General features: G+C 42.0%; 1 non-coding gene across 1 annotated transcript; it reads right to left on the bottom strand.

The window, feature by feature from the left end:
- Positions 1-216: 216 nt before the first annotated feature.
- On the bottom strand, positions 217-290 carry TRNAN-GUU (transfer RNA asparagine (anticodon GUU)). Its single transcript has one exon. It is a non-coding gene; the product is annotated as a tRNA-Asn (tRNA).
- Between the last annotated feature and the right edge of the window lie 10,571 nt (positions 291-10,861).

Genomic DNA, 10,861 nt, shown 5'->3' with positions numbered 1-10,861 from the left:
CCCAGAAGATAACGATGAGATGAGGAATCCTGGATTCCAAGTGACCTGTTTTCCTCCAGAGCTCTTCTGTGAGGATCAGTGATGATCTCGGCTTATGTCCTCCTGTTGTGCATAAGACTTGGGGGACAAAAGGGTAATGGAGGGCTTCTGCACCTTTAGAGCAATGTATAGGGTAGAAACAACCGCAAACCCTTTACACTCGAAAACGATAAGGCCCGTCCCTGGGTGGGCTCGAACCACCAACCTTTCGGTTAACAGCCGAACGCGCTTACCGATTGCGCCACAGAGACACCTGCAAGTCACCCTTCCTCTCCCCTCCCCCACCTCATCTCCATAGAGAGCAAGTCCGCCTTTCGTAGGACTGAGGAGCTGGCTCCAAGCATCGGACAACCGGAGACGTGGAGTCGACGCAGCGCGTTCGTTCCGTGGGAAAGCCGTGCGTCGGGCGATTCCGAAGGCAGAAGGGAGCAGAGCGTCTCCGCCGCGCCTTGCTCCACACCCGCCGCAGTTGCCAGCGCCCCGGAGACGCCAGGGGTCGCGACCCTACCGGCCTGAGCCGAGTGGGGCCCAAGGGAAGCTGAACGCCCCGTGGGCTTCGTGATGGCTCCCCGTTTGCTCCGTCTTCACCCGACCATCTGGGCTTGGCCGCGGGAGCGGGAAAGAGGAGTTGGGGAGGGTTGCTCAAAAGGGAAATATAAAGAGGCGGGAATGAAGCAGGGGAGGCAAGGGCAAAGCAAAGATAACTTCCTGGAGGGCTGTGCAGAGACAAGGGCTGGACACAGGGGAGATGAGAAATGCGTCAGAATTGGGAGGGGATAACGGAGGGAAGATGTGAAGGAAAATCAGGAGTGCCTGCAGTTATCCAACAACAAAGCAGAGCAGTAACTGGAACGGATTTATGTCAAAATGAGAAGAGCAAGAGTGCAGTTGACTGCCAGCACGGTGGCGCGCTGTGGTCGTATAGTGTTTAGTACTCTGCATTGCGGCCGCAGCAACCTCGGCTCGAGTCCGAGTAATAGCAGTGTTTTCCCCATCTTTTGCGTTTTATCTACCAAAGCAACTCTTAGCTTGTCGCTGGCTTGTCCAGACGGAGTAAGATAAGGAGAACGGAGGTCAGCCCATCAGTGCACTAGGCTATAGAGCTCTGGATGTGCTCCGGGTCTCACCATTTAAGAGAAAATATCTAAAGATCAGGTTCAAGCTCTAAATGAGTCTTATGTGTAACTTCCACGAAGGAAATGGTCTAGTCACACGGGGATTTTGTTTGGTTTTGGTTTTTGGTGCAAATGTTTCAAACATCAGTCATGTTTTTTTACACAAAATAAAACAGATTTTAAAGAGTTTACAGTATACTGCAAACCGATCGTGGTCTACACTGGATTTTTTCTGACGTCCGCCCACCAATCCTAAAAGGAAATTATTAACGTGTGTTTACAGAACAAAATGCACAAATCATTAATGGGCAGCTATTTAACTATTGAAATGTGTGATCATCACCAGGATCGACAGAAGATTTTTATCATTCAAGCATGGCCCTTTGATACCCTCCAGGTAATGCCTGTACATCTCCTGCTACTTTAAATTACTCTGATGTCTACCCCTTCAGAGTAGGCTTGTCCTTTCTTCAAGTTCATGTGAATGAATATATAATTTTTCTATCTAGCTATTAACAAGCAACATTATGTTTTTGATATATACGTATGTTATTGAGTTTCTCACACCTTAATTTTGGTGTTAATGATAAGCATTACACTAATGTAAAACCATGTCACAAATGATGGACATTTGGGTAATTTCAAACTACAGCTTTGGGGAAAGGCTCATATGAATGCCATTCTACTAGTTATTTGTGGATATGAGAATAAATGTCCACTGAAGGAAAGAGAGCAATGGACAGGAAATTGGCAAGGAGAGCAAGACCAATGGCCTTCTATCCTAGAGGTTTCAGTATGGGGGAGTGAAGGGGAGCAGTGAGGCAGGTCATAGAGAAGTGGAATATTTACTGCCACTGAAGAGCACTAAAAAGGTGACTAGACACTAGAATATGGCTGCCAGTCACAGGTGTGTCTAAACACTCATGGTTCCATAACCTTACAGGCCACCAGCAAGAGCTGCAGAAAATTGCTTCTTCTCACTTCTACAATTTCTCTTGAGTGCATCTAATGGCATACATAATTTCTATGCAGAAGCCAAGCTGCAAGAGAATCTCAGACAAATCTAGACACAGACTTTACATTTTTCGCAAAATATAACTCAAAATAGTTCATAGACCTAAAAGGAACGTGTTAAACTATAGAACTTCCAGACGATAGCATAGGAGAAAATCTATGTGACCTTGGGCTTGACACTAAGTTTCTTGGGTATGAAACCAAAAGTGCCATTGATGAAAGAAAAAATGGATAAATTGGACTTCATTAAAATGAAAATCTTTGCTCTGCAAAAGACACAGTTAAGGGAACAAAAAGACAAGCCACAGACTGAGAGAAAATATTTGCAAAACAAGTATCTGATAAAGGACTTGTATCTAAAATACACAGAGAGCTCTTAAACCTCAATGATAAGAAAAAAGTTTTAGTACAGTTTAAAAAGTTGCAAAAGATCTAAACAGACATCCCACCAAAGAAGGTATACAGATGGCAACGAAGCATATGAAAAAATGCTTAACATCCTATGTCATTAGGGAATTGCAAATGAAAACAACAATGGGATACCACTACACACCCATTAGAATGGTTAAATCCAAAAAACGAACAATACCAAATGCTACAGCAGATTGTGGAACAACAGAAATCATCACTCATTGCTTGTGGGAATGAAAAATGATACAGCCATTTAGGGAGAGAGTTTGGTAGTTTCTTACAAAAGCTACACATAGCCTTACAATATGATCTAATAATCGTGCTCCTCCTAGGTATTTACAGAGATCTGTTGAAAACATATGTCCACACATAAATTTGCACACGAAAGTTTAAAGCAGCTTCATTAATAATTGCCCCAAACTGGAGGCAAGATGCCCTTCAGTAGGTGAATGTATTGAATATGGAATAATACTAAGCAATAAAAAGAAATGGACTATAATCAAAAGAACCTTAAACACATATTACTAAGTGAAAAGCCAGTCTGAAAAGACTGCATACTGTATGATTCTAATTATATGACATTGAAGGCAAAACTATAGAGATAGTAAAAGAGAGTTAACCTTAACGCAAACCATGAACTTTAGTTAATAATAATGTATCAATATTGGTTTATTAATTGTAAGAAGTGTATCACATAAAGGCAAGATGTAAATAATAGAGGAAACTGTGTGCAAAGAAGGAGTGAATATGACAACTCTGCTATGTGCTCAATGTTTTTGTAATCCTCAAACAGTTCTAACGAATATTAATAATGCAAAAACAAAGATCTACTGACCAGAAGATTGGAGTGCTGAAGTGTAAAACCAAAAGGCAAGATAAAAATGATTTTCTCGTGGGTGCGCCGCTCCACTGCGGGCTCATCCTTGTTCTTAATTTTACCAAGACCAGCAAACTAGGGCCTACCTCCCCAGGAAGGTCAGAGGTCCCGCTCTCCAACTTCCTTCATCTCCATGCGAATTCCTCCCCACAAGCGTCCGCCTCCCTGGGCCCCTGACGACTCTCCCGTCACAGCTACAGTCCTTCAGTGACCTTCATTTCTTGATCCCCACTCCATAGTGCGATGTAGTCCAAGGATAGGATAGGAGAAAGGATAAGTAGTAACAAGGGTTTCAGTTTCAAGTGTTCCAAACCGCAGAGATCCAGCAGACAGACACACTTGGGGCTTCAAAGACAGGCTCTCGCCAGGTGGCTTCTGCCCTGTAGCACTAGCGCATGCGCGATCACTTCGTGGCTTCAGAGGGCTGCAAAAGTACTCCTGTGGAGCTCAGCTCCTTATACGGGGAAGAGCCCCGCAGCTAAAGCTATGCTTTGGTTGGGAATCGAGGTCTCCCAAGTGGGAGGCGAGAATTCTACCACTGAATCACCAATGCCTTGGTCTGTACTGCTAGACTAGGCGTCACCAGGCAGGGTCTCGGGAAGGACTTTGAAAAGCCAGTTCTAAAAATAAGTTTATACAGTCGTCTTTATTAGGCAGAACAACCCGCTCCCCCCGCCCCCCCCCCACAAAAAACATACCCAGAGCAAAGCCTTGTGTAGGAGGCTTAGGTCAGGAAACACCACCAAGTTGCAGCATTCAAAGCAAAATACTGGACTTCATTTCTTCACTGAGGATGCATTCTCTTTGCCCTCCCATTGCTTGGTGCCTCCCAAACCCTTTCCCCCAATCTTGAGACAAGCACAAGTTCTTCCCCTAAACAGGCATTCAGGACTCAGGGACGGTCTGGGAGGCTGGAGGTTTGGGGATGTGCCTGAGTTACTCCAGATCTGAGTGACTATTAAACCTCTCTCCTCCTAAGGCTTTTTTTTTTTTTTTTAAAGCAATTTAATTTCCTCCTGCCCTGATTCAACTACAGTAACATAAATTATAACAAAATTTAATAGAGTGGACAGTTAAGTGAATTTAATCTATTCTCTTCAGAATAAATAAAATTAACCAGATAAGATGCTCTTCTGAGTCGCTGAAAGAGGCCAAGGATCAAATGGTCCTGAATTTAAGCTCTTGTGTTTGAGAGAGACCTACAAAAGGGTGAATAAGTGAAAATTTTCTTCCAAGATTTCTTCCCTTTAGCCCCACCCTCTTTGGCCACTTGAAGAGGGCATGCCAGAGAAAAATGATTACATTCGATTCTGGGTAGATGCTAGAATGTTACTCTTCTATCTAATGTAAAGCTCTTTTGCCCTTTGCCTTGTCTGATATTCTGATATCCAAATTATTCCTTTTTTATTCTTTTGTTTACAATTAGCTTGGCACAGGCCAAGCACTAACCCATGCACAATCACTCCAGGGCCCCAGAGCCTCTCTCCTCTCTTGGCATCTCTTTTAAGTCCCTAGAAAAGCCTAAGGATCAAAATGGGCAGCTTTCAAACTCTTATGTCTTACAAGACCTACACAAGAGTATAAGTGAAATTTTCACTCCAAGGTTTATTCCCTTCACCACATCACACCATATCCTTCCCCTCTCCTTTCCAGCTCTTGACTTATTTTCAACTCTGAAGATCCACTCAAGGTCTTTTTACTACCTTACATTCAAGCAAAACTTTATTCTTGATCATTGTATTCTCTACCCTTTTCAATTGCTCTGCTGGAGTTTTGCTACTTTGCAGACTAATCATTCTGCCTATCTAGCTAAATTTCTTTTCTCTTTTGTCTATCTGTGAGTGTGTGTGTGTGTGTGTGTGTGTGTGAGAGAGAGAGAGAGAGAGAGAGAGAGAGAGACAGAGAGAGAGAGAGAGAGAGAGAGAAACTTTCCTTATTTGCTCCTCTCTCTCTCTTTCATTATTTAACAACTCTAGACTATAAACTATGCTAGGCACTGTTCTACCTCTTGAGAATATTTTATTTACGTATACAACCTTAGTTTTCTGGGAAATATGAATCTTTTTCATATGAAAATATGTCTTCAGAAGACAGAGTCAAGTAAAATGTGATTTTGTTAGAACAATTAATGCCAAAATAAAAGTTGACACATCACATATTCAATTCTGACAGTCAGGAAAGTCTTTCCAGAGGAAAAAGGCTTCTGAACTGAGACCTGAAGGATGCGAATGAATTTGAAGAACAAAGAGGGAGTTGTGAAAGGCCATCCCCTGTAGAGAGAAGCAAGTCCCTGAGAGTGAGAGAGTTCCTGACAGGTCAAGTACTTCACTGTTGCTGGATTTGAGAATTGGCAAGAGATATTCTGATGATGAGGAGGGGGGGAAGCAGCGTACATGTCATAGAGGTAATAAGACATTTTAGTGAAGGAATATGGGGATGCTAGGTGGCTTTAGGCAACAGGCATGTCCAGATTTAGGCTGCGGAAGTGTCGCTCAGGATACAGTGTGGCAAATGGATTAGTGTAGACTAGACTGGCTGTAGGGAGGCCAGCTTTTTATTTGGTTGTATTAGCGGATGGAATGTATTAATGTATTAATGGGTGGAAGAGTGTAGGCATAGAGTGGCAGTAAGCCAGTGGTGCACCCAATAAAGTTAAGCACGATCTCTTGATTATACTGGACATAAACTTCTGTGCCGGGAGGATAAGAGAGTATATGCAAAGAGGGTAGCAAGGTCTGGTTTGGACAACAGGGTGGTTGGTGGTGAGGATAAACACACTAGGTGAGGGTAGGAACAGATCTGGGTATTGTCTTGGTGATTGATTGAAACACTTGAGAGACAGTGCACACTACTCTTTGGGAGACACTGTGCCTGGGTCTGATCATAGAGTGTTGAGGCAGAGGGTGGTGTGTGATGCTGACAGGGAACTCACTGGTGTGTTGAGTTTTAGAATTTGTGACTCTGAGACGCATAGGAGGCATCGACTTGTGATTTAGGAGTTGTGAGTGGAAAGTGCAGGTTTGTAGTTTAGAAAGAGGTGTGGGAATACATGTAGATCTGGTCGATGTAGTTGGTAAATGAAAGCATGATGGCCAGAGCTGGCGTGTGTCTTTGGTGTTGGGCAGAGGGCAGATAGAGCCAAAGCTCTTCAAGGTCAAGGGGATGGTCGTTTTCCTTGTTGAGTTCAAGTTTCTGACTCAGCCTCCACCTAGCTTGGCTTCTCAGCAAGAGAAGCATGACTGCACGTCTGCAGCTCCTATCTTTCAGAACGGCATAATGGTTCCTAAGTCCCAACATGTGGGGGAGCCCCCTCCCAGGTTCCTTTCTTCAGTGTAATTTCCCCCAGGAAAAACTGGGAAAGAAATCTCTCTGTATTTCAATTTCATCAGAAGGCCAATATATTAATATTTCTTCTGCTTCTTTTTGTTATATTCACTAGTTTGTTGAGTAGTATTATATATATCTACTTTATCATCTGTTGATGAACAATTAGGCTGCTTCCATACCTTGGCAATTGTAAATAATGCTACTATGAACATGGGGTTGCATGTATCTTTTCAGATTAGTGTTTTTGTTTCTTTCAGATATATACCCAGGAGTAGAATTGTTCGGTCTAAAATTCTAATCCAGGGAAGAAATAAGAAACAGAAGCAGAATTAGACTGGAATTAGAAAAAAGCCAGAATTAAAATAGAGATAATGAAGAAACACATTGGTTAACGGAGTTAGTTCTTTGTAACTGTTTTTTTGTACAAGAATAATGAGTCAGTCTTGTAACCACTATAACAATAATATGTGTCTACGTTTTAAGGTGTTCAAAGTATTTGGATGGATATGTGACATACCATAATCATTAAAAGAGTAATTAATATTAGGTTTGCAATCAATGCTTGATTATATGGGAGAATCTAATCTCCTAAATTGGACTCGGTGTTGTGCTTAGTTTTAGCATTTGTGACTCTGAGGTGCGTATGACGCATAGGCTTTGGTGCTTTGCTTACATAAGGAGCGGACTTATTTTTAGAAAAGTATCAATGGGTGAAATTATCAGAGCTGTGATGTGAGCTGACAAAACTGATATTTTGATATTTTCCTTTGACTGTCCCCACTCCATGCTGTTGCCTGATTGCGAGTCTCTTTCGCAAGCCTTTGCTTCGGGTGCCTGTCAGTCTGTGAGCTCTGTCTTCCAAAGACGAAGGGGTAAGCCTATTTTGGAACTTTTTTGTCTCGCCGCCCCCGGTTCTTCGGTCGCTCTGGAGATGCTTTCTGGAGAGCTGTCAGAGACGCGGACAGGGAGAAGCATTGGTGGTTCAGTGGTAGAACATTCGCTTCCCACGCGGGAGAGCCAGCCTCGATTCCCAGCCAATGCACAGTGCTTTTCTCTTTTTTTCCCTCCCCGACTTTTCATGCTTCCTCCTTGTTTGCGTGGTGCACAGTCACGTCCGAAAATCCCGTGGTTCTGGCCACCAGGAGTAGGAAAATGAGAACTAAAATCCTCAAGGCAGTTCTGAGCAGTAGACTCTAAGGAGTCGAGCTAAACTGGGGCTTTGCAGAGCCCTGTGGCCCTCAGGTGTTTGGGTATACAGAGTAGCCTTTGGCTCGCAGCGCAGCAGCCACCTTACTTTCAGTTTTTCTCCTGGAAGATCCTAGGAACCCAAAGAGCCATCAGGTCACTGATTCACTCTCTGGACCTTGGGCTCACGGCTGGGCCCCGTCTCACCGGAGAGCGAGAATCAAGAGAGGAAGGTCCCAAAAGAAGAGCATCTGCGGGGCCCAGCAGACACCTCAGTGTCCAGGGAGGCGCTAGCAGCCCAAGGAAGAGGAAGGCGTGTGGGGAGGAATCCGCGTGGACAGGAGGGGGGATTCGAAAAGGAGGCCTTGCACAGAGGTGAGGAGAGGCCTCTTGAGTCTGTGCACCGGACACTGTGCTAAATTTAACGTCGTCAGCCGCCTCGGTCTCTGCGTGTCCCGGGGCCCCGTCGGTGTTGCAGGAAGGATCCTGTGTACCTGGCAATGTGTGTCAACAGGTGTTAGCCTGAAAATTTATATATATATATATTTTTTAAGGGAAAATGAGCAACAGAATCTGGGATATGTTTATCCGGTTTTATTTTATAGCTCTTGGAGGTTCCTTCTAAAGGATTCCGACTTGAGGGTACTAGGGGTATGGCTGCCTTAAGAGAGACTAGGAGTGATTAATTTTCCCCCAAATCTGTGGAGGATTCCCCTACCTAACAGTAGGGGAATCAAAGATCAGTGACATTTTGGGAGTTACCCACCCTTTCTGTTTTAAAGAAAAACATGATTTATTCATTTTCAAGAGTTTCCATATTCTGAGATTGTCTTTCCACATTTTTAGTATAAAACGATGGCAATTCCTCAATTCCTCCCACACTTTAACAGGTAATAACCTTCTACCTCATCCCCACTCCTATTTTCTTCTTCTCCTTCTTCTTCTTCACCAATCTGAATGTTATCTCATGTGGGTTTCCCTTTTAATGTCCCTTATTGGTAATGAATTTGAGCACCAATACATGTTTGTTAGCTACTTGGATTTTCTCATATAAGGAGTTCCCCCCCCAAAGATCTTTTTGATTTCCCTATAGGTCTGTCTGTCTGTTTCTTCTTGTTTTGTAAGAATTCATTAAATATCTTCAGTACCAGTTGATTATGCTGACTGCAGATACATTCGCCCAAGTTGTGACCTATCTTTTTACTCTTTATTCTGTGTTTTGATGAACAGAGATGATTGATGTATTCAAATTGATCAGTCTCTTCATTAAGAATTAGTCTTTTTGTCTTATTTTTAAAATCCTTGCTTACCTTTGAGATCGTAGAAGTACCTTGCTACATAATACCAATTAAGATCATTTTAAGTTTCATTTCATTTTAGGTACTTAATCCACACTGAAATGATTTTGGTTACAGTAGAGGTAGGTGTCATATTTCATTCCCCCCCACCCCCGCCCCGTCCCCTCCCCAGTGCATGTGATTGAACTTCATGCTACAATTGTTGAATATTTATAACGTTTTTAATACCTTTTCTTCTTAAACCCTTAATTTAGCTCAGTTCCTCTGATTTTTAAATTTTATATATACCAGATAAACTCAGTTCTCTTAATAATTCTAGTAATTTATCTTTCATATATGTAAATAATTATAGTATTCATTTTTCATCTTTACTTTTTTTTTCAAGTGTATACATGTCAATCCCAAACTCCCAGTCTATCCCTCCCCCACACACACCCTTCCCCCCTGGTAACCGTAATTTCATTCTCTAAGTCTATGAGTCTGTTTCTGTTTTGTAAATAAGTTCATTTGTATCTTTTTTTTAAAGATTCTGCATATAAGCGATATCATATGATATTTGTCTTCCTGTCTGACTTACTTCATTTAGTATGATGATCTCCAGGTCCATCCATGTTGCTGCAAATGGCATTATTTCATTCTTTTTAATAGCTGAGTAATATTCAATTGTACATATGTACCACATCTTTATCCATTCATCTGTTGATGGACACAGGTTGCTTCCATATTTTGGCAATTGTAAATAATGCTGCAATGAACACTGGGGTGCATGTATCCTTTTGAACCATGTTTTTCTCCAAATATATGCCCAGGATGGGATTGCTAGATGATATGGTAGCTCTAATTTTAGTTTTTTAAGGAACCTCCATAGTGTTCTCCATAGTGGCTGTATCAATTTACATTCCCACCAACAGTGCAAGAGGGTTCCCTTTTTCTCCACACCCTCTCCAGCATTTATTGTTTGTAGATTTTTTGATAATGGTCATTCTACCTGGTGTGAGGTGATATCTCATTGTAGTTTTGATTTGCATTTCTCTAATAATTAACGATGTTGAGCATCTTTTCATGTGCCTCTTGGCCATCTGTATGTCTTCTTTGGAGTAATGTCTATTTAGGTCTTCTGCCCATATTTTGATTGGGTTATTTGATTTTTGGTCATCTTCACATCTTACACTGTTTCTTTTTTTTTTCTTGCCTTTCCTCACTGGCTAAGATCTCCATCGCAGTGGTGAAAAGATGTGGTCAGAGTGAGGCTTATTTGTCTGATTCCTGATGGTTCCTGATTGGTAAGCATTGGGGGAGGGGGGAAAGCCAGTATTTTATCATCAGCTATAATGTTCGCTGAAGGTTTTTTGTGTGTTTCTTTTGTTTTTGTTTTTGAAACTACCCGTTAGCAGATTAGGTCTGTTCTCTTCTATACTATTATGCTTAAGTTTTAAAAAATGGTAAATCGATGGTGAAATTTTTCAAACAACTGTTCTGTATTTTAGTGATTATTATTTTTCTCCCTTACATTTTAATGTGGTAAATTAGATTAATTTATTTTCTAACAAGAATCAACTGTTTTCCAGGATAAGATCAATTTTGTCACAATATAT

The sequence above is a fragment of the Aethalodelphis obliquidens genome, unplaced genomic scaffold (genome assembly GCF_003676395.1).
Source record: "Aethalodelphis obliquidens isolate GAN/ISIS:26980383/991018 unplaced genomic scaffold, ASM367639v1 scaffold116, whole genome shotgun sequence".
In the NCBI taxonomy this organism is placed as follows: Eukaryota; Metazoa; Chordata; class Mammalia; order Artiodactyla; family Delphinidae; genus Aethalodelphis; species Aethalodelphis obliquidens.
Note: the sequence above shows the minus strand (reverse complement) of the source record. Positions and strands in the feature narration are given on the sequence as shown.